The sequence below is a fragment of the Odocoileus virginianus genome, chromosome 34 (genome assembly GCF_023699985.2).
Source record: "Odocoileus virginianus isolate 20LAN1187 ecotype Illinois chromosome 34, Ovbor_1.2, whole genome shotgun sequence".
NCBI lineage: Eukaryota > Metazoa > Chordata > Mammalia > Artiodactyla > Cervidae > Odocoileus > Odocoileus virginianus.
In genome coordinates this window covers 12,456,347-12,481,745 of record NC_069707.1, presented here as the reverse complement: position 1 = coordinate 12,481,745, position 25,399 = coordinate 12,456,347, and the positions used below count along the sequence as shown (strand labels likewise).

The window sequence follows — 25,399 nt, the reverse complement described above, 5'->3', positions numbered from 1 at the left end:
GCTCTGGCTCTAACACTGAAGGAGACTGAAGGGAGCCAAAATATAAACTGAGACACTAGTTAAGAGTTCCCTGAGATCATCCCAAGAAGATGTGAGAATGTCTTGAGCCCAGGCAGAAGCAGTAGAGATGGTAAGAAGTAGACGGACTCAAATACTTAACTTCTTTGACAAAATGACAAATTCAGAAAGGAGTTCATGAACCAACTCAGGCTAATCAGGAAATTCTTCTGGGAGTATTAGGATAAGATTTGTCCTTTTTTTCCTGGGAGTTTAGTCATAATACAACACAAACCTGAAGTTAACAGTGGCCATCTCGGTAACCTGGCAGAGAGACTAGAGAATGAAACCAAAATAGTGGGAAGCGGAGCACAAAAGGGGAAAAAAAGGCTTCCTCTGCCACAAAACGCTGAATCACATATACTTCCAAAGATGTACACTTGAATCTTGTAGTTTAGTTGCTAAGTTGAGTCTGACTCTTTGAGACCCTATGGACTGTAGACTCTCAGGCTCCTCTGTCCAAGGGCTTTCCCAGACATGAATTCTGGAGTGGGTTGCATTTCCTCCTCCAGGAGATCATTCCAACCCAGGGATCAAACCTGCATCTCCTGCAGTGGCTGGCAGATTCTTTACCACTGAGCCACCAGAGACATGTCTTAAGAAATTTCAGAATTCCTAAGAGATACAGAAAATTCTTAAAGTTTATAGACAAGATAAAAAGGTATTATCTACACAGAAACAAAATAAGAATGACATCAGTTTTCTCATATGCAACATGGGATGTCAAAGATATTGGAGCTTTGCCTTGAAAGTTCTAAACGAAAATAAATTTTCTCCATAAAATTCAATACCTAGTCAAACACACAGTCAATCATGAGGTCAAAATACCTTCTCAGACATGTTTATTCTCCATGTACCCTATATAAAAGTATTGCTTGGTAAAATACTCTAATAAAGTGAAAAGGAAAAAACCATGATATTAAGATTTAGGGAAAACTGAATAATGAGAAAAAATTATGAAAGACAATCTATTAAAATTGTTCTTAGTTTCATATTTCTTGCTTGATGTACCGAGAGTTGATTTTGCAATCAAACTTCTGGGTTTAGAGTTACATTTAATTTCAAGTAATGGTTTTATTTAGAAGAAATAATAGATATATTAATAATATAAATAGAGTCTATAGACATCTAAACATTTGAGGGCCATTTTTTTCCATTGTCGGTTATATCTGTATCATCCCTAATTCCTTGTCAGTAATACTTGCTTTATTTTCCCCAACCTAAAGTCAGCACGTAAAAAAACATGAAATTAATTTTAAAAGATTAAAACTGCTCAAAGGAAAGCATATTAAAATATAAAGAATTAGAGAGGTGACAGAGTTAGAAAGTTGTTTCATATATGTGCCGAGTACAAGGATTTCCAACAAAATTCATCAAAGAAGAAATGACTGGTGCTCACTGTAACCGGTTTTCCTCTCCCCTCTGCCCCCCAAGAAGACTTGCAGCGCCATGTGGTGAGGAGTGGCCATAAGCCTAGTTCTGGCCATTAGTGGAGGTGATGTGCAACAGCTCCCGTCTGGAGACGAGTGTGAGTCAGCCATGTGGTCTCTTCTGCTGTCACGGCAAACCCTGAAGCCACCTGTTGCCATGGTGCTGCCACAGGGGGTGGAGCTTCATCAGCTTGCATCCCCGTGTGACTGTGTGGAGCAGAGGAGCCCTCCCTCCCCTTCTCATGTCAACCAGTATTGAATATATAGTGTAAATAAGAAATTAAAGTTTCTTGTGTAAAGCCACTGAGCCTTCAGAGTTAATCTGCTACCATGGCACAGCCTAGCGTGGCCTCATAAGGGTTATTTTGCCTTTCTAATCATTAACAAAAGACTTCTCTAATTTACTTAAGTTAGGTGTAAATTGTTCTCTTGTAAAGTAAACTGACATATACCCAAGGTAGTTAATCCCTTTTTTGAACACGTTAGTAGAAGGTATTTGATTAGCAAACACACTGACATTTCTACTGAGGACCATAAACTCAGAGGAAAATGTCTGAAATAGGAACTGTTTTGCTTCCTGAGTAAGTTTATTTCTCTCCTCCCCCTTTTCCTCACTCTCTACAAACAATAAATGCAGAACATTTTCTAGGAAAATGCTCCATTAATTTGTGCAAGTAACCTCAAAAGATTTCAAAATATTCAGCTAATACCTATCAGTTTTAGAATCTGATTCTGTCCCTTAGAAAGCTAAGTTCATATTTTGAACCAAAATTTAAGAAAGCACAAATATCATTAACCAGTTAAAATAACAGCCCCAACGTTAATCTGCCGTCTCAATAATTTGAAGAGGTTGCGGATTCTGTTTCAAAGAACAACACCTATGTAAGTAATTTCTCAGCTAGCCACTCCTCTCTTTGTGATTTAGTCCCTACCCCTGTTCACACTGGCATGCATGCATGCTACGTTGCTTCAGTTGTGGCCAACTCTTTGTGACCATATGGACTGTAACCCTCCAGGCTCCTCTGTCCACGGAATTCTCCAAGCAAGAATACTGGAGTGGATTGCCATGACCTCTTCCAGGGTCAAAATGGTATACTTCGTGCAAAAGAATTACAAGTCTTCAAGAAGAAAGAAACATATGTGGTAACTACTCCTTCACTGCCAGAACAGATTTTAACATAGAGTCTATTTTAAAATAAAAATCTTTGGAGTCTTAAGTTGTTTTTCCATTAGAAGTCTGAGACTTGGACCTACATATTTCTGTTCTGGAAAAAAACTCTATTGACATTCTGAATCACCTGGAAACATAAATCAACATTGAGTAGGTCTTAGAAGATAATATTCATAGGCACAGCAAAAAAAAAGAATAGGAAAAAACATATTTGTGTTCAAAATATATTCACACAAAACTTTACAATATTCACTGCCCAGCAAGAATATGTCAAAATAATTAGAAAAGCATTCTGTACTCTGTGAAGACTACTGGTGGGAAGTTAAATGGTACAGTTGCTGTAGAAAACAATACAGTGGTGCCTTAAAAAATTAAAAATAGGATTATCATACAATTCATCAATTTGACTTCCGGGGATGTAGTCACAAGAATTGAAAGCAGAATCTCAAAGAAATATTTGTACATCCATGTTTATAATAGCATTATCCACAAAAGCTCAAAACATGGATGCCAGCAAAAAGGAGATGGACAGATAAGCAAAATACACACAATGGAATATTATTCGGTCTTAAAAAGGAAGGAAATTCTGCAAAATGCTATAACATAAATGAACCCTGAGGACGTTATGTTACAAGAAATAAGCCAGTTACAAAAAGACAAAGACTGTAGGATTCCACTTATATGAAATATTTAGAGTAATCAAAATTATGAGACAGGAAGTATAACGCTTGTTGCCAGGGGCTGGTGGGAGGGGAAAGGGGAGAGTTATTGTTTAATGGGCATAAAGTTTCAGCTCTACAAGATGAAAAGTGCTATGGGAAATGGTGGTAATTTATATGTGGACATCTAGTTGCTTATAAAATAGATTCTTCACATAATGATAGTTTCACGGTATTTGATAGTTATGGTACATTCCTGGCCACTAAAGGGATCAAACAAGAAAATTCCATAAACAAACTGCTTTACTAAACAGCTGTCTTACTGAAAAGTAATCACTATCAAGAATCCATTTTTAGGTCCTCAGGAAAATCCAGAGGATCAAATACAACTGGTTATTTATGAATTCTATTAGCTTCTCTCTGCATTAATCCTACCATAGAGATAAATATACCTAGGCTACTACAATTTGGTTCACAAATTAGAATAACAAAGTGGAGTACAGGGTGTTCAAGTCACAAATACCACTAAGAGAAAGAATTAGTTCCGAAGAGTTCTCAATTACATACCCAAAAGTTATGAGGGTCCTTGTTCCAGTTCCGTTGCTTCAGATCTGTACAAGAAAAAGTCAAGAAAGAGGTCATCAGATTTCTGCCAGGACAACTGCATGGGAGGAGGTCAAAGTCCTACCACATCAACCCCCAAGAAAAGGCAACAAAATCGCAACTTTCTAACCATGATGACAACAACCATAACTTTGTTTTCTATGTCTATGAGATTATTTCTGGTTTGTAAGTTTATTTGTATCATATTTTATATTCCACATATAAGTAATATCATATGATATTTGCCTTTCTCTGACTTCACTTAATATGACAATATCTAGTCTATCACTACAGTAAAAAGTCCTCTATTTTCGTAGCAAACACAACCAGACATCCTTTTTTCCTCTTCTACAGCCTGCCCTACACATTGTTCACACTTTGTGGCTTAAATTTCTAGCTTTGCTATTTTAAACTGCAAGGTAATGTGATGTTATGTTTTATCTAAATATTTTCCAAGTACAATGATTTGAAATTATAACAGCTCACCAGAAACAAGGTAGAAGTAAATGAATGTCAACTGTATTGAATGCCGAGTCACTGGCTTCTGTTCATGTTTGTATTTAGTGTGCCTAGCAGTAAACCAGCCATCTTTCTCCCCACAACAAGACTTCATGTCACTTCTTTCTGCTTTTCAAAGCAGTGAAAACAGCACTCCTTCATGCTGTGGTAGTCAGCATTTGTACAAGAACTTCTTAGTATTGATATATTAAATTGGTTGTAAAATTTTTCTTTTTACTCTTGGACCTCACAATCCTGGTATTGTTTGGTTGAAGAGCAACTCAAGAAAAGTTGGGGTATCAGTGCATGTAACTTGCTCAGAGCCCGAAGAATGAATCTCTAAGTAGACATTCCAGCCAGAAAGAGCACAAACAGGTTTTCCCATCAAGAGCACTCATGGGCGTAAAAGCCAGACAAGTTTTATAGTAATACTGAAATTTAAAAAGTAATACCACCCATGTCTAGGTAAATGTGACTGCAGATTCTTATCTGGGTGGTATTTGGACTCAGATGTACTGACTAAATCACTTTGAGTTTAGGAAGATCTTAAAAAAATTAGGTGCTATTTTCCACTGGTTAAAACCACTTCACCACCTCCAGAAAGGCTCACACTAAGAAGACAGATTAAGATCCATTTACTCTTCCACCCAGGCACAATTTCTCTGACACTCAATGCTTTGAATATCTCATTTCAAAAGAAAAGAGTAATTTCAAATGCCTGAATAACGAGTGCGATATTTCACCCTTATCCAGTACTCAGTGTCATAAGGAAGCAGAGGCAGAATCCTGAAAATACCCAAAGAAGCAACAAGATTCTTTCAGCTTCCACAGAATGCTGCAGTTGTAACATCATTTTCCTTTTGACTTGGCATATCATGCACCCCCTCCAAGAAAAATCTATATCTTAGCCTTAGGCAAGGGCTAAGATATATTATTCTTATCCTTCATTTGAATTCATTATGTAGGTCAAATACAGTAAAGAAAGCTGCTTTTGAAGACCATGGCTTGAATATATAAATTGCAGCCAGACAGAAAGAGTAGATGAAAAATGTTTCAGCAGTGAAGTCTTTAATAAAGCATGTACCATTCATTTTCCCCCCACCAATTCTCAACAGACTCCCATTGTCTTCAAACAACAATAAGAGAGGCTGTCTGCAGTTAATTTAATCATTGTCATTTCCTAAGAAATAAGGACTGATGTCTATTGAAAATTATTCCAATTATGTCTTTGAAAATGAGTTCAAAACTGTTCAAATGACTGCTTTCAATACTATATTAACCTCTACCAAATGTTATTAGTTATTCTCACAATCTTCTTAGAGCAAAAAGAAAATGACATTAGTGCCTAACTTTTTTATTCAGTAAAAATTCAAACTGGAGATGCCACAATCATTTTAAAAATTTTGCTCAAATCTGATCTACTTAAGGATTAATCTAACCCTTTTCTATAAGATTCCAAGAAGTAATTTCTCTGATTAAAAACAAAAGCATGGCCAAAATCCATCTTACTGTACCAAATAAAATCAATGCTCTGCAGTCACTTGAAAATAAGTTGAAGATAAGCAGAGAGGAGGCATCTCACAAAAAGAACAATGAAACAACGAGGAAAATCACAATGTTTGTGTGTGCTAAGTCACTTCAGTCGTGTCCAACTCTTCGCAACTGTAGAGGCTGTAGCCAGTCAGGCTCCTCTGTCCATGGATTCTCCAGGTAAGAATACTGGAGTGGGTTGTCATGCCCTCCTCCAGGGGATCTTCCCAACCCAGGGATCAAACTCGCATCTCTTACATCTCCTGCATTGGCAGGCAGGTTCTCTACCACTAGCACCACCTGGGAAATCTGAAAATCATATAGCCAACATTTATTAAGCCCTGATTATTATTTCATTTGTGTTTATGCTAGATGCTGTACATGCATTCATCATGTAGTTTTCACAACTCTGTAAAGTTGGTGCTGTCTTTATTCCCATTTTCCAGATGAAGACAAATGTCTTGAAATGTGCAGCTCTGGCTGGGCTGGCGTTCACTACTCTGTGAACAACTGTCACCCCAATGCTCATAGGTGGTTCCCTATGCTGCCCCAAGCCCCTAACAAACCTCCACACACATCTTTTTCTAATCAGTACTTTGATGCAGGCTCTCCACATGGACACAACTTTCTGTTGATCATATTTCTCTCTCTCCAGAACCCAGATACCCTGGAAGAGGGATTGTGTGGGGAGGTGTAGAGAACAGGGAGGATCCAGGTCAGTGACCTCTGCATCCACACCCCCACCTCCTCTCTTGAGGCCAAACTTCCCTCATCTCAGCTTTAACCAGGTACCCAGGGCTCTCTCTCCCTAAAGTTCCATTACACTCCTTAGAAATGCCCATGAGTACAGATTTATTTGTGTCCACTTCCTGTGCCTAGAAAAACTTGCCTTCTATACCTCTCCCTGCCCAAAATATGTATTCCATATAAAATGCTGGCTCATGAATATCAGCATCAGTGGTTTAGCGTGAAGACAAAGGAACATTAAAGTAGGAGAGGCTGTGGGTTCCCTCTAGTCCAGCTGCTTTTCGAAGCTTTCTGTTCATCACTTGAGTCTGTCGTGTCTAAACCGAAACTGCAGATAAGTTCAGCCCTTATTTCCCAGGCTCTTGGACCCTGAGCATTGCACCTGGACGTACCTCTGAGCCATTTATGAAGCTGCTCAGCTATTTGCCAGACGCTCTCTGCCAGCCGGGAGTGACCCTGCTGTGACATGCACACATACATAGATTGGTTGGCCACAGCCTAACTTTGCCACTTGCGTTGGCCAACTCTCATCCTGACGTGGTTCAAGAGCCTGTGTCCCATGAAGGAAGTATAAAGTTCATGACTTTCAGACTTTTCTGGGCTTTGATATGCTGTGTACTCCGGGTACACTTGATGAGAATGAAGGGAAGCACAAGGAGAAAGAAAAGAAAGGGGAAGCGAGCGATTTGGACAGTGCGTCATTGTAGGTCTTGAATCAGCCAGAGGGCAGCAAGGGGCCAGACATGGGAGGTCAGGGAAAGAAGCTGCCACAGAAGAGGATCTAAAGACAGACAAACACGAAACACAAAAGTCACTTCTCAGCTTTGCCATTCCCTATTCTGCTCCTCCCAGAGGCTGAAATCACACCTTTTACCTATGTCCGCCCTCCCTTAAGTTCCAATATGCATGCAGGCATGCTAAATCGCTTCAGTCATGTCCGACTCTGTACGACCCGATGGACCGTAGCCACCAGGCTCCTCTGTCCATGGGTTTCTCCAGGCAAGAATACTAGAGTAGATGGCCATGTCCTTCTCCAGGGGATCTTCCCCACCCAGGGGTTGAACCGCGTCTCTTATGTCTCCTGCATTGACAGGCGGGTTCTTTACCACTAGCGCCAAAGTTCCAACATATACCCTAGAAACTCACATGAGCACAGATTCACTTATGTCAACTTCCTGACCTAGGAAGACTCCCTTTCTGTACCTCCCCTGAACACAGTGGATATTCTGCATAAAAGGCTGGTTCATAAATATCAGCATCAGTGGTTTAAAGATGAAGGAACATTAAAGTAGGAGAGGCTATCGGGACCTTCCCACCTACACCCTCCCCCACTCACCCCCTGATGGTGGGACGGAGGGTGGATGAATGAGATGCAAATGCTAAATGTAGATTATACAAGAAGCTTCCCCCTTCTCTTTCCTGTTGATCTAAAGCCACTACATTTCTAGTTGCTTGGTCCTTCTTGCAAGAGTAGGCTCCTGATTCACCACCCCTACCAAGAGCATGGGCTTCCCCAGTGGCTCAGCTCTAAAGAATCCACCTGCAATGGTGGGTGGGGAAGATCCCCTGGAGGAGGGCATGACAACCCACTCCAGTATTCTTGCCTGGAGAATCCCATGGACAGAGAAAGCTGGTGGGCTACAGTCCATAGGGTCACACAAAGTCAGATGCGACTGAAGTGACTAAGCATGCATGCCCACACCAAGAGCATGGGCTTCCCTGGGGGTTCAGTGGTAAAGAACCCACCTGACAATGCAGTAGATGAGGATTCCATCCCTGGTTGGGAAGATCCCCTAGAGAAAGAAATGGCAACCCACTCCAGTATTTCTGCCTGGGAAATTCCCTGGACAGAGGAGCCTGGTGGGCTACAGTCCATGAGGTCACAAAAGAGTCGGACCACAACTTAGCGACTAAACAACAACCATGAGCATATTTTTAAACCTGAAGTTGACAGGCACGTCTGACATGGTGCCTATTATTGAGTGTTCAAAGGAACAAAGTCTCTTCAGGACCTCTGTCCACTATGTCCTTGTTCCAAGGTGGCTCTGCCAATAACCACAGCATCAATTCCCCTTTTTATGTTTCTGATAGTAAAACATATATATTTGCATTGTTTTAAATTTAAAATGCAAAAGAAAAACATTCACAAAAGAAAACAAAATTCATCCATGAGCCCAACTCCAGAAATACCCCCACTATTAACTTGTTGTGTATTCCTGCTCCATTTTCTTCTATTCATTTGGAAAATTTGGAACGTAACAAGGGATGTTCTATACATACAGCTTTGTGTCTACAAAGCCTCAACTCAGAGCTCTGTGCAAATGGGGATTAGAGCTAATATTTGAGCTACTTGACAAGTCACATTTAGATCCTTTAATCACAGAAGAGGCCCTGACATTCCACTAATTTTATCAGGCATGTATGAGATTTTGGACAGCACCCTAATGAGCCGTAATGCTCTGAAGAGCATTCTTTTCTTATCTTTGGTTGTTGAGCAGGAGGTCCTAGGGTGCAGAACAATGTAAAAGTCCACATGGACATTTTCAGCATTTGAAACCAGCACATAAAGCACTGAAGTGCTTTTGAGAACAAGACCAATAACTTATAAGGTTCAATGATTGCTGCCATATCAAGTATTCATTGTTGAACATTTCTGTGTTCTTTGGGGGAGAAAGCTACATAACAACAGAAAGCAAAGACTGTTTCACTCAAAATTCACTGAAAAACATCAGATTCAAGATCAACTGGTTCTGTGTTAGACAACTATGGAAACTATAGAAAAACTTTTTAGAAAAACTGTTGAGGACATATTAGAAAACATCCTATGATGATATCTCACATACAAACCACTTTGATTTAACAATTTCTTAAACTGTCCCCAAAATTTCTTTTTAGAGTTGGTTTGTAAAGAACATCTTAATAACAAACTAAATTTAGGCCAACAGCTTAACTCTAACTTCCCAAACATTTCATGAGTTATTATAGTCAATTATATCATCTCCAATCAAGAGGACATTTTAATTTGTTCATATAAGAAACTGACTGTACCCAGTTAATTCAACTGAAGAAGAAAAGAAAAAAAAAATGAGGCAAGCCCAAAGAAAGCAAAGGAAGTGGAGAGCAACCTTTCTCTAAAGAGTGAAGAACATATTTTCTCCTTTCAATAGAAAATAAATAATTCCTATTAAGGTTAACAGCATCATCAGGAGGAGAAAAATTTTCCTCGTCTTTCTGTCTTGGCTTGGCTGCCTTGAACCTGACTCTAAGGACACTTACTAGAAGGTTCTATGGAGGTGTTACAAAAATGACCACAGCCATATATTGGCAGCCCTTGGAGTAGGCGGAGAGTTGTTCACTGTCTAGTTCAGAATTGTGTCCATCTCTTTGCGACCCTATGGACGGCAGCCTGCCAGGACCATGGGATTTTTCAGGCAAGAATACTGGAGCAGGTTGCCATTTCCTTCTCCAGAGGATCCTTTGACCCAGAGATTGAACCTTCGTTTCATGAACTGCAGGCAGGTTCTTTACCACTGAGCTGCCTGGGAGAGAGGAGAGCAAAAAACTCTCACACGGTTGAGCTGACCTAAGAGTTCAGAGAGCAGGCATACAGAGAGGCATGTACTTGTTTTGTCGTTACTGGGATATGTATGTTGCTTGCACTCTCTTCTTTGTATAGTTAGGTTACTGCCAGCTGTTCAATGTGGTAATAACTTCCAGTAACACTCTGTTTTCCACTGGCCAACTCACCTGGCACAGTCATAGGATGGCTCAGGACCAGAGATCATATCATAGTGTAAATAGGTCTCTCTGTGTCTCTCTGTCTCTATGGCAAGTGAAGGGAAACAGGATTTCAAATAAACCTGAAGCAAGTTTGGGGAAAACCCTTCCAAATTTTAAAGCTCATGGTCGAACAAAACAGGAGAGAGAAACCCTAAAATTTTACATTATCAGCAATAAGCTGTGACGCCCAAAGAAGTTTTTCTTCAACAATCAGTAAAAATGAAAAACAAGTCCAATCAGCTTATGCCGGACAGGCTGGATTATCTTTCTACATTATCTAAAGAAAAATGACTCTAAAATCACAATCGTGTGACAAGCCAACCAAAGAACACACAGCTAAACATGTAGGGGCAAAGTATTTCAGAGATCTGTTAGGCAGTTAGTTTTTAAATGACCTTAATTTTCTGACTAATGTGCTGTTTCTGGTATTTTGTCAGCTTTTTAACATGTGAAATTTATTGTCATTTCTGACATGTCTTTTCAATACCGAGTTTCTTAGAACTTTTTCTTTGTAAGTCTGTATTATATTTGCACCTTGTTTAGCTCCAATTTCTCACATGACAGCCTGGTCTCAGTTGGGCAATGGTAGTGATGGGGAGAAGGGGTTAAAGAGGGAGTTGAGGATTATGTCCATGTTTGGGTCGTCCTCTCCTGGGACCATGAAATGGTGGTAGCCAGAGACTTGTGATGTTCTCCAAGGAACATGAGAATCTTGGGCACAAGACTTGGGGCTATGTGAGCCAGATATCCCTCCAACCTTGAAATATTAGCATTGTATTTTGTTAAATGTGCCTGCAGCTTTCCTGTTCTCCAAGTTGTCGAAGCATTTGTTTAATCTGCAGCATGGAATAGCTGCATTCCCATGCTTGCCAAGAGCATTAAATCCAACTGGCTGGTTCTCAATTCATTTCAAATGCTAAGTTACAGTAAACAATATTTATATAATATGTCTAAAGGCCTATCTATTACTCTACATTGCCGAGTTATTTACTCTTAGAGTGCTGAGACTTCAGAAGGTCTGTGATTCCCTGAAATTGAATATGGAATTTAATGTGCATCTGCATTTATAGCTTTTATCAGAGTCTCAAATTGGTCTATGACACATGAAAGTTAATAATCACTAATTTACACATCAAGTGCCACCAAGGAGGTGGTACTAAAAATAAATAAATAAAAATAAATAACCACTTCATACCTTCCAAAGGTTAAAAAATTTACACTAGAAAGTTTGAAATCCATTACTAAAGTAAGCTGAGCCAGTAGAAACATGTCATTGGTTTACATGAGAAATTATAAGAGAAAGCCCAATAAAACAAAGGAAGTTTTCAAATGTACCATTAATTTCATTCCCTAGTGTATTGCTGCTATGAACTGAATTTTGTCCCCCCATCCCCAAATTCAGGTGGTGAAGTCTAACCTCCAGTGTGAAGGTTATTTGGAGACGGGCCTTTCAGAGATCAAAAGGATGGAAACCTCATGATGGGATTAGTGCCCTTAGAAGAGAATGTAAAGGACAGCAATCACTCTCTTTCCACACTGTGAGGACACAGCAAGAAGGTGGCCGTCTGCAAGCCAGGAAGAGAGTCTGCACTGGAGCCCAGCCAAGCTGTCCCCTTGGCGTGGAACTTGCCAGCCTTCAGGACTGTGAGGAATACGTGTCTGTCATTTAAACCACCCAGTCTAGGGTATTTTGCCACAGCAGCTCAAACTAAGACAGTGAGTATGAGGCAAAGCTTACAGAAGAATTGTTGTCTAGTTTTACTAGAGAGAGAGCTGGGCATCTCAAGAGATGTGATCATGAATTGATAGCTAATTGCTTCTTACCCTTTACATTGAAGGTTAAACTTAGAATCAAATTTGCCATTGTACTCTAGTAAAGGTCCAGAACCTTCCCGCATACACTGTGTATATTAACTTCCCACATATAACTGTGTATATTAACTTTACATCAAACAACACCACTTACATTTCATACCATTCTTTTCCTTTTTCTCATCCACTAACTTGCCATTTTATTATAGTTTGCTGTATGAATCTCTGCAAGTTGCCTCAAATGGTCTCGAAAACAAGTCAGATTATAAGTAAGAATATAAATGAGGGCTTCCCTGGTGGTCCAGGGGTTAAGAATCCACCTGCCAATGCGGAGGACACAGGTTGGATCAGGGAAAAATCTTTCCTGGTCAGGGAAGACTTCACTTGCTGTGGGGCAACTGAGTCCGTGGGCCACAACTACTTAGTCTGTGCTCTAGAGCCCAGAAGCCACAACTACCGAAGCCTGCACACTCTAGGGTCCATGCTCTGCAACAAGAGAAACCTCCACAGTGAGAAGTCCATGTAACACAATTAGAGAGTAGCCCCCACCCACTGCAACTAGAGAAAGCCCTCATGCACCAACAAAGACCCAGCACAGCCAGAAATAAATAAATAAGATTAAAAACAAAGTGAACCAAAAAAAGAATAGAAATGAATAAATGAATGACCTTTTCATTTTAAAATTAAAAATACAAATGTTCATAACTGCTTTGGAAATTATATGCAAATATTTCTTTGACGAAACGATCTCAACCATGCTCATAATTCCATGAGAATGAATCTCCTCTTCTAAGGACCCTTAGTTTGAGACTCATGGACCTTCCAAGGGTCCTGTGAACAGAACTCTGGGATTCTGTACACTCAAATGGGGAAAACATACCTTCCGTTTCACTGAATTCTGACATTTAACAGTTCCTTCAAATATAAACACTGACAACAAACCACAGAAGTATCATCAGTGTCTGTGATTTTGTTTCCCATAGAAACTACAGGTGTTCCTGTCTCCAGCTGAGTTATTGCAGCTCTCTCCAAATATCACTTATGCTCCTCATCACCATTCAAATGTCACCAGACTTGCTGCTGGATTGCTATTTAATGCATTAATATAGAAGCACACATATTACTATATCACACATTTTTATTATTATATTTTACATATCTGATTTCTTTGTAATCCTTTGTATTTTGTCTTATGCATTTAAAACCATTATTTTGAATAAGTGTCCATGTGTGTGAAGTGTGAAAGTCACTCAGTAGTATCTGACTCTTTGCAACTCCATGGACTGTAGCCTGCCAGGCTCCTCTGTCCATGGAATTCTCCAGGCCAGAATGCTGGAGTGGGTAGCCCTTCCCTTCTCCAAGGGGTCTTCCCAACCCAGGGATAGAACCCAGGTCTCCCACATTGCAGGCAGATTCTTTACCACCTAAGCCACCAGGGATGCCCAAAATACTTTATCACTGTGCCACCTGGAATATCCCAGGTGAAGGGTCCATTGGCTTCTTCCAATTGCCAAGGGTTTCCAAGGCATAGAAGAAGTCAAAACACTGATACACACAAATTGTTTAGGCAGCATTTTACAAAGTGTTTGAAAATATTTTGCTGAGAGCTATACTATGCCTAGGAAATAGTGGTTTCTCTTAATTGGAGAACTAAGGCATCTTCTTTTAAATAAAAGGGAATATTAAAAGCTGCACGAGTCTCATAGACACCTTGACTAAATTAAAGGTCATCATCAGCCCCAACATAATAAATCCATTTCTTAAGTCTGTACTTATAACTTCTAAAAAGACATTTAACAGCTTTGTGAAACTTTGGGTCAGCATTTCTCTGACAGAAAGAGAAAAACACTGACATTTAAAACATCTCTTAAGAATCAGTACTGAGTGAAGACTCATTATACACTTTGCAAATTATCTTAGCCCCTCCCTTTTATTTTTTTTTTCCCTTGTGAGTCAGCCTTCTTTTGAATTTTTATCAGATACTTTGGTACTTTTAGCACAACTAGAGTAGGACAAGAATAAGGAACTAAAACAAAAGGCTGTCAATATGATCACTCAATGCACACTTGAAAATTAGTTACTGCTGTGACACTGTATGAGTGTGTTGGGGGGAATAGTATACATGTGGTGACACCACTCCACAAAGGCCATGGACTAGGGGCTTTGTTCCTACTTTCCAATTTCATTGATGGAAGGTCAGGAGAGGGACTAAGGACTGACCGGGGATATTTACTCTCACCCTCTGTGGACAGAGAAGCCTGGTGGGCTGCTGTCCATGGGATCACACAGGGTCGGACACAACTGAAGACACTCAGCATGCAGGCATGCACTGGAGAAGGAAATGGCAACCCACTCCAGTGTTCTTGCCTGGAGAATCCCAGGGACAGAGGAGGCTGGTGGGCTGCCATCTATGGGGTCACACAGAGTCAGACACGACTGAAGTGACTTAGCAGCAGCAGAAACAGACACTACTCCACGTGAAAACTACAGCGAGAAGCAGGAATTGAGGCAGATGGTGTGTCCCTGCCAAGGTGGAATTTATCCTTCCAGTCTCTTTCTATCTCTTTCAGGCCAGCAGAAGGTTATTAGCACCGGGCCACCTGTCCCTATGCCAGTGAAAGTTATAGCTGGAAATCAAAGTTCATAGTTAAATGATAAGGTACCAGCTCCTCTCAGTATACCTCACTTTGCATAACTAGTAAGTTTTCAGATGGCTGATTTCTTACCTTTTAAGCAATGACACTTTTTTTCATGCTAGTTATTTTACACAACTGAATGTATTATGAATGTACTATATACCTCTTATACACTTAGAAAAGTAGCCTGTAGTTTAATCTTCTATTAATGACTCTGGGTCAACATTAAAAATACCTGCTTTCTTCAGTCTTGAGAAAGAAGAACGGAGCTGCAGGAATCAACCTTCCTGACTTCAGACTATATTACAAAGTTATAGTCATCAAGACAGTATGGTATTGGCACAAAAACAGAAATATAGACAAATGAAACAAGATAGAGAGCCCAGAGATAAACCCATGCACCTATGGGTACCTTATTTTTGACAAAGGAGACAACAGTATATGATGGGGCAGAAACAGCTCTTCAATAAGTGGTGCTGGGGAAACTGGACAGCTACATGTAAATGAATGAAATCATAACACTTCCTTAATGCCATATACTCATTATCGATTAAAGACCTAAATGTAAGACCAGAAACTATAAAACTCTTAGAGGAAAACACAGGCAGAACACTCAATGATGTAAATCAAAGCAAGATCCTCTATGACCCAGTTCCTGGAGTAATGGAAATAAAAACAAAAATACACAAGTGGGACCTAATTAAACTTAAAAGCTTTTTCACAGCAAAGGAAACTACAAACAAGGTGAAAAGACAACCCTCAGAATGGGAGAAAATAATAGCAAAGGAAACAACTGACAAAGAATTATATTCCAAAATATACTAGCCACTCATACAACTCAATATCAGAAAAACAAACAACCCAGTCAAAAAGTGGGGAAAAGACCTAAACAAGCATTTCTCCAAAGAAGACATACATATGGCTAACAAACATGAGAAGATGTTCAGTGTTGCTCATTATTAGAGAAATGCAAATGAAAACTACAATGAGATACCACCTCACACCAGTCACAATGGCCATCATCAAAAAGTCTACAAACAATAAATGCTGGAGAAGGTGTGGAGAAAAGAGAACCCTCTTGCATTGCTGGTGGGAATGTAAATTGATACAGCTACTATATAGAAGATGGTATGGAGATTCCTTAAAAAACTAGTAATAAAACCACCATATGACCCAACAATCCCACTACTAGGCATATACTCTGAGAAAGCCAAAATTGAAAAAGACACAAGTACCCCAATGTTCATTGCAGCACTATTTACAATAGTTAGAACATGGAAACAACCTAGATGTCCATCAACAGAGGAATGGATAAAGAAGTTGTGGTACATATATACAATGGAATGCTACTCAGCCATAAAAAGGAACGAATTTGAGTCAGTTCTAATGAGGTGTATGAACCTAGAGCCTATTACACAGAGTGAAATAAGTCAGAAAGAGAAAGATAAGTATCATATACTAACACATATATATGGAATCTAGAAAGATGGCACTGATGAATTTATTTGCAGGGCAGCAATGGAGAAACAGATATAGAGAATAGATTTATGAACATGGGGAAAGGGGAGGAGAGGGTGAAGTGTTTGGAGAGAGTAATATGGAAATTTATATTACCATATGTAAAACAGATAGCCAACGGGAATTTGCCGTATGACTCAGGAACTCAAAAAGGGGTTCTATAACAATCTAGAGGGGTGGGATGGGAAGGGAGATAGGAGGGAAGCTCAAGAGGGAGGAGACGTTTATACCTATGACTGATTCCTGTTGATGTTTGACAGAAAATAACAAAATTCTGTAAAACAATATCCTTCAATTAAAAAATAATTTTTTAAAAAATCTGCTTTCTTGCATGGGCATATTACAAGGTGTGAATTAACAATGCCATCTGCCCTGTCCGTAAACAAAGGATGCTGCAGCCATCAAGCCATCACATTGCAGCCTCCCCTACAGGGAGCTCTGAGGGAACTCAGCCTGGAAACAGGATGCCTGACATCCAGCAGTCAACTGCTACAGCTGCCCCCAGTGGTGCGGGGGATGAAACTCAGGATGAAAAAGCGCAGGATAATGGCCCTAGATAGCTGAGGTGCACATCAAAGGAATATTTCAGTGAGCCCAGACTCCTGCATCTCCCCATTCATAGAAAAGCACTAAATTCATTAACTTGAGATACCTGGTTTTCTTTAATTAACAGAAATCTTTTGATGCTCCAATCACTTAGTCTTTGTTGTAAAAAAAAACTCCTATATATCCTGGCTACTCCTTTGCCTCTTAGGAGCAGTCCCTCAGAGTGATCCGAGAGTCCTGTTCCCTGGGCTTGAAGTCCTCAGAGTGTCCACTGAATGAAACATAATTCTCAACTTTTAATGGGTTCATTTTGTTTTTCAGTCAACAAAGAGTAATTCCTAGGATCCATTGAGGGTCTTTGACCATAATTTGAATTGATGCTGAGATCTCTGAACCCTTACAGCTGCTTTTTATATTTTTTTAATATTTTTTGTCTAATTCTTTCATGTCAGACATTATTTCTCTCTGTTTTCAACAGTACTAGTGAAAACTTTATTCTATGTCCCAATATATTTGGAAAGCAGATATGCAATAAGAAAGAAATTTAGGGCTTCAGGTCACTTTGAAGGGAATAAAAACTATAGTGCATGGGATTTATTATTTGTTGTTTACAATATCTATTTGAGTATTCACAGTTTTACTGATTTGCTGATTTCTGCTATATGCTGGATGTATGAGTGTTTGGTATAGATAATTTCCAAATAAATGAGATTCACCCACACTTGCTCTCATAGGTATATCTATATACCAGCTCAAAGAAGTGCTTATCACAGCTTTTGGCTGATAGCAAGCCTCTGTCACTGAGTTAAAAATCTCCTGCATCTAGTAACTGAAATATTTCCAGACCTTGACTGCACAAACTGTGGGTCCTGCTGTCAGAAATCTCTGAGTCACACACGTATTTTCACAGAGGCAGCAAAACTCAGTTTTCCCACTTCCTCTTTCACCCATGCTTAATTTGTCTCATTTAGTTGTAACCACACCACGTGGTAGAAGGACTGTGGACACACACTGAAATCCTGCTTCTGCTTCCAACTAGCTGTGTGGGACTTTGGGGAAACCATTGTTCTTACCAAGTCTCAATTTCTGCATCTATTAAGTGATCATAATTTAGGACCTGGGGCATTTGTGAAGACAAAGTAACACTATTCCCATGACTTTGCCCAGTTGGTCTCAGGCACTTTGTTGATGCTTAATAATGCTTAGTTGTTGCTCTTTTCCCACATTCCTTTATGTTTCTATTTGTTGACTCTGCAATATGCAACTATATAGATCACCTTCAAAACACACAGTTACCATCTGGAGTCAGTATTGATCAACAGCCCAACAGCTTTAGTCATTCTGCATAAGTCCCCATCAGGTTTAGAAGGCAGCTGTGTGGCAACACAGTCACATTGCCTTAGGAGCATATACAAGTTCATATCCAAGTCTGTCAGCCCTTAGCCCAGGTCTTTCTTGATGAAAGGGTTTGCATTGTATTTATCTTTTCCTTCCCAACTCTCAGCCCATCACCTAGGACTTTGTGCGTGCTAAGTCGCTTCGGACGTGTCTGACTCTTTGTGACCCTGTGAACCACAGCCCACCAAGTTTCTCTGTCCGTGGGATTCTCCAGGCAAGAATACTGGAGTGGGTTGCCGTGCCCTCCTCCAGGGGACCTTCCCAACCCAGGGATCAAACCTACAGCTCTTACGTCTACTTCCACTGGCAGGCAAGTTCACCACTAACACCACTGGGAGCAAACACTGAACAAATAAAAAAAAGAAGAACCATTTTGATATCTTGAGTGAGGTACTTCTTATATCAGGGCTTCCTGGCAGAGTAAGTCATTGGAACAGAAGCCAGAGATCCTGAAAAACAAAAGGCCAGGGTGATCAGATTCATAGACAGCTACCTACTAATGGCTCTCTGCTGACCTCCTAGTACCACAAATGGTTATGACATTAACCTGGGAACTCTCCCACCTATCTTCAAATTGGAAAAGGAAAAAAAAAAATCCTCCTTTGCATTTCTAGACAGAGTCAGTCTGTCTATGCCTAAAATAGTCTTTTGTTTTAAGTCATGAGAAAACTAACGAGAAGGCTGGTACTTCCGGGCTGTCTACTCAGCCCTTTCCATTTCGACACTGACCCAGACAGGTGTCTTTCTTAGGAGAAAAAACCAGTTGCCCCTCAAGAGCCTGGTTCACCACCCTTGCTTCTCATTTTCTTGGGCTCCCTTGTCCTTCACTTACTACACCCACTCCTTAGTAATTTCTATCTTACACTCTTCATCAAGCATTTTTCCATCTCCACAACCATCACCAAGCCCGTCTATCTTTATTCTTCTCCTTATATTTCTACCTTCTTCCTCTTTCTGCATCTATCCATCTTACACAGACATATTAGAACGAGCTTTCACAAAAATTACATCTCACTAATTTTAAAAGAAATGAATAACAGTTCTCTATCACTAGCTTTTCCTTTCAACCAGTGAAACTACCTTCAACTTCCTTCTTCTCCGGTTCTACCCACTCGGGCATCTGATTCTAGGAAGCTCTCCATGACAGTCAAATTAACCTCATCAGTGCTTGTTTTCTCATTACTTAATAATGCTTCATTATTATTCATTTATCTAGAATCCCCTTACATGTCTTCTCATCCAAATTCATTTCCTTAAATTCCTTAAAAATGTAACATTTTAGAATTTAAAGAAATGACCTTGGGTTAAAGCTCAACAGTACAATGCAATTTATTTGCAGTCAAGAAACCAAGACCCAGAGATAATCTGTGACATCCTTCTGCAGAAAGGTCTCAGCAGCCACAGCCTCACCCTACAGCTGCTCTCAGGAAAGCAGACACATGGCAATGAAGAGGCAGAGCGATGAACAATCAGGAACACCTCCCAGTTCCAATTCTCAGCCCTGACCCTCGTAATGAAACCATTTTATGAAGGACAATCTGAAACTCAGGAAGGGCAAACACTGGGTTGGCCAAAAAGTTCATCTGAGTTTTCCAAAAGATGTTAAGGGAAACCCCAAACTAACTTTTTGGCCAACCCAATAACTTACTTGCTCAAAGTCATATAGATATTCAATGCCAGACTCAGTTCTCAGACCTCAATGTGTTTACCCCCAAATCTCACTTAATTTCTCTTTCTTCCTGCTCCCTCCACCTGTACACACTATATACAACCCACATTTGTGTTTCTTCCCCTCTGTGTATGATCCATCATATGGGTGGTTCTATTAGTTTACTAGGGATGACACAACAGAATATCACAGACTGGGAGGCTTCAACTACAGAAATTTATTTGCTCAGGGTTGTTGAGGCAGAAGTGTAAGATCAAGATGTCACAGTTAGTTTAGGATTTCCATTAACATTCCCACTTCAACTTAATTACCTCTTGAATGGCCCTATCTCTAAATATGGTCACATTCTGAGGCTCTAGGCATTAGGTCTATAATATATGAATTTGGAGAGAACACCATTCTGTCCACAACAGAAGTCAAGAATTGTACCTTCCACTTCTGTTATCCTTAATCTCACTTCCTCACCAAGTAATCTCTTTCATCAAATTATGATAAGAATAACACAAATTAGTATTTAACAAGGTTTAGACTCTTTTGCAGATCTAAATTTAAAGTGAGAAGAACCTAGAAAGGTATTCACCGTGTCTTTATTGCTGTCTACATCCTGCCTTTTGCTTCAAACATTCATTAAAAACAGTGGGTAATAATTAATGTCTGCTAACAGCATTAAGCCCATCTATGTGCTAAGTACTACACTCAGAGTACATACACTCACCACATACTGAGTTACTCTTCCCAACTTGCCCCTCTCACATGCAGCCAACTGACAAATATTACAACCAGCAAATAAAGAATTTCTCATAAGAATCCTACTGTTGAAAAGAAGAAAGGCACAGAGTTTCTTTGAAAACTGCCACTTAAGTGTAAATAGTTCTCTAGAAGCTTCAGCAATTCTTAAGGGGAGAGGGGGAAAAGTAAAAGACAGAGAACTGAGGAAAGAAATAAGAGCAGGATGAGAAGGGGCCAAAATCTATGACGCACATGCTTATATTCCTTTCTGAAATATTTTAATGAGGGCTTCACATTTTTAATTTTACCACTTAATTCATCTTTTTTACCAAACTTAATCAGACATTAGCCTTCCTTCCCAAAGCACTTTTTATATACAACGAAGAATAAAGTATGCTTCATATTAACTTCAGACCTCCTCAGAAAAAACATTAGTAAAAGAACTATAAATATACCAGCCCCTACTACAATACAATGGAACAGTGATATGCACTTAAAATTTCCATAAAGCAGTAATACTTCTGAAGGTTCTAATTTGTTGTTAGTTTTACAGTATAAGAATATTTTTCAACTTAAGATCAGTTATGATATTTGTAACTTAGGAACATGGGGCAGTCCATTAACAGTGAGTTACACAGTCTTCATAGTTCCCATTTCTAAAGTGTAAACAAGTACAATTATTTTTTTAAAAAAACACGGAACTCCTTTACAAGTGTGACAAGTCATCTTAGATGAGGAAAGTTCTGCAGTGGGACATATGGGGAAGAAGGTTAATGTATGCTAAAACATTACAGTCTCTTCCAAATAATATGATTTCCCCAAAAAAGAAAACTTAACCTTTATTAAACATTATGTATCCTGTGCTGGCTCCTTTCCATTCCCCCAAAATGTCTTTCAGATAGAGCTCTTTCCTGAGCTCTCTGTCTTAAACTACTCAGGACTCCAAATACCTCACAAATTTGTATTTATCTTGTGTGATTAACATTAATGTCTGCTCTACAGAAACCAGTATGGAGGTCCCTCAGAAAACCAGAAATAGAACTAGCATATGAACCAGCAATTCCACTTCTGGGTATTTATACAAAAGAAATGAAAACTCTAACTTGAAAAAATACCTGCACCCCCATGCTCACTGCAGTGTTATTTACAATAGCCAATACATGGAAGCAACTTCCACTTGTCTACTGATGGATGAATGGGTCAAGAAAACGTGGTATACAGCTGTCCATCAGGATCCAGGGGGAACTGGTTCCAGGACCAGCCGAGGAAGGACACCAAAATCCCCAGATGCTCAAGTCTCCTAGTTAACTCTCTGTATATTTTTTGGGGGGGGCTCCAAAGTCACTGCAGATGGTGATTACAGCCATAAAATTAAAAGACACTTGCTCCTTGGAAGGAAAGTTATGACCAACCTAGACAGCATATTAAAAAGCAGAGACATTATTTTGTCAACAAAGGTCCATCTAGTCAAGGCTATGGTTTTTCCAGTGATCATGTATGGATGTGAGAGTTGGACTATAAAGAAAGCTGAGTGCCGAAGAATTGATGCTTTTGAACTATGGTGCTGGAGAAGACTCTTGAGAGTCCCTTGGACTGAAAGGAGATCAAACTAGTTAATCCTAAAAGGAAACCGGTCCTAAATATTCATTGGAAGAACTGATGCTGAAGCTGAAACTGAAACTGCAATACTTTGGCCACCTGATGCAAAGAACTAACTCATTTGAAAAGACCCTGATGCTGGGAAAAATTGAGGGCAGGAGGAGAAGGGGATGACAGAGGATGAGATGGTTGGATGGCATTACCAACTCAATGAACATGAGTTTGGGTAAACTCCAGGAGTTGGCGATGGACAGGGAGGCCTGGCATGCTGCAGTTCATGCAGTCTCAAAGAGTCGGACACGACTGAGCGACTGAACTGAACACCTCTCAGGTCAACCAACTTTGGATCATGTAGTACTCCATGTACTTATGGAAAAAAATCTGCATGTAAGTGGACTTGTGCAGTTAAACCCATGTTGTTTAAGGGTCAACCGTGTGTGTATATGTGTGTGTGTACACTCACATAGTGGAATATTACTTAGCCATAAAAGAGAAAATTCTGCCATTCGTGACAGCATGGATGGACTTAAAGGGCATTTTGCCAAGTGAAGTAAGTTAGAGACAGAAAAATATTACATGTTCTCACTTACATGTGTAATAGTAAGAGAAACTCTTAAAAAAGAAAAAACCCTCACAGATACAGAAAGCATATTGGTGGTTGCCAGAGGTGAGGGAAGGAAGGGGAAGGGGGCAGTGAAGGCAGTGCCAGTGGGAAGAGGGGGGAATGGGTGAAGGTGACCAAAAGGTACAAACCTCCATCTGTAACAAATTAGGGTGTACTCATATGATAGAATAGGGAGCAGCAAACAGAAATGAACTATTACCAATACATAAAACAGCAAACATTAATCCCACACACAATAATACTGTGATGAACAAAAGAAGCCAGATCCCTAAGGGAACATGTCCTTCGATGCCGTTGACAAGAAGTTCTGGAACAGACAAAAGTAATCTACAGGGAAAGAAATCAGAGCCTTGGTTGACTCTGGGGAGAGGAGAGGATGCGGGATTGATTGTCATGGGGCACAGGGGAAGTACTCCATATCTTGGTAACAATGTGGGTTACATGAAAACATGCATCTGTTAAAATTCACAGAACTCTAACCCTTCTGAGCTGCACATTTCACTACGTGGGGATGATATTTCCATCAAATAACCTAAAGCTCAGGAGATAATTAGACGATATTATTTTGATGAAATGAAAATTAAACCTGAAAACAAATAAAGTAATAAAATGGGGTAAATTCAGGGACTTCTCTGATGGTCCACTGGTTAAGACTTTCCTTTTCAATGCAACAGGTTCGGGTTCAATCCCTGGTCAGGGAGCTAGTAATACCCCACAAGCCTCATGGCCAAGTAACCAAAACATAAAACAGAAACAAGATAGTAACAAATTCAATGAAGACTTTAAAATGGTCCACGTCCAAAAAATAAAATAAAATCTTTTGGGTTTCCCTGGTGGCTCAGTGGTAAAGAATTCACCTGCCAAAGCAAGAGACGGGTTCAATCCCTGATCCGTAAGGATCCCACATACCACAGAGCAACTGAGCTCATTTGCCTCAACTACTGAAGCCCGCGTGCCCAACAGTGTGCTCCCCCACAATGAGATGTCACTGCAGTGAGAAGCCTGAACATCACAACGAAGAGAAGGAGCCCCTGCTCACTGCAACAAGAGAAGGTCCGAGCATCAACGAAGACCCAGCACAGCCAGAAACAAAAATACATAAAATTATATTTTTTCATCTTAAAAAATAAACAAAATTGGGCAAAGCCATTTCACTCTTCCACTCAAGGAGTGTAAACTCAAGATTATGGGTGCAATGGAAGCTGCAATTCTGTCTTCATTGCCACTTTTCCATGCAACATGCTTCTGAAATCAGTAATTACCTACCCCTGTCCCTTTCTGGCCCATGAACTAAAGCCAACTTCATCATCCAGAACCTACAGAAATATTGAGATCTGTTCCAACAGATCTGCTAGCTGTGTTAGTAGAACTCTCTGTCTCCAACAGAGCTCTTTCCAGGAAGACTGTCAGGGATAAGGCTGAATGTATGATTTCTGCCTCATATAGTGACTTTAGAAACTAACAGAGGATAAGCTATAAGTCCATAGTAATTTTTCCTATGTGAGTTGGTAAGTAATATACTCTAGATTCAAATATATAACTGAATTCCAATCATGTGATTCTTAGCACTCTGGTTATAATTAAATGTACTGCCTGTAGTTAAGTATTTTAAAATTCTCCCTAATCCTTTCTCTTCCCTCCCCCTCCCAAAAAAACATGAACTATTTATAAAACTTTCTGTCTCTTCATTTGGTTTTACTTATCTGGACTCCTAAGCCATGCATGGTAAATTTCAGACCTATAATTTGTGGCTTCCTGCTTCCAAGATTTCTCCAGAGTCATTCTCATGTGACTGTTTTTCTAGTTAAATATTTACACATATACACGGGGTACACAGGCAGTTCATATTTGACATGATTTAACAGCATCTACATCTGTTTCTCATCATAACATGACTGGAAAATGTGCCTGCTAAACATTTTTAAAATATATTTGTGCAAGACATTGTTTCTAATCTCATCTTGAGACATTTCTGCATAAAGGAAACAGAAATAAGATGTCCTGTCTCTGATTCCTTAATTCCCTTCCTCTGGCTTCAGGGTCCTCTCTTGCTACCAATCATTATGTCCCAAGCTTAATCAAAGTATGCATCATGTCTTTTTTTTATCAGTGAGTGAGAAGCACAAAATTAAGTTGAGATATGAAGGCAAAAATATCTTATTTAAGTTAAAAAGCCCGCCAAACAACAACTGGCTTCAATGCTAACCCCAAGATTAGCGAGACTTCATCTGAATAAAGCTGCTGATGATTCAAACGTGTCTGAAGCCTGTTTCATGTTCCCAGTGCACAACGTCGAGCATGAGTTTTCCAAATTAAAGAAAAAAAAGGCGAGAGAAAATTCTTGGCTTTCAAGAGGCAATCATTCCCAGGTCCCCAAAATTTCAAATCACAA

General features: G+C 39.7%; 1 protein-coding gene across 1 annotated transcript in view; it reads right to left on the bottom strand.

Moving 5' to 3' along the window:
• Positions 1-25,399, bottom strand: part of IPCEF1 (interaction protein for cytohesin exchange factors 1) — a 161,966-nt gene that overhangs the window by 115,733 nt on the left and 20,834 nt on the right. Inside the window, exon 2 of the mRNA XM_070461400.1 lies at positions 3,885-3,928. The gene's annotated coding sequence lies outside the window, so the exon portion shown is untranslated. The remainder of the gene's footprint in view (positions 1-3,884; positions 3,929-25,399) is intronic.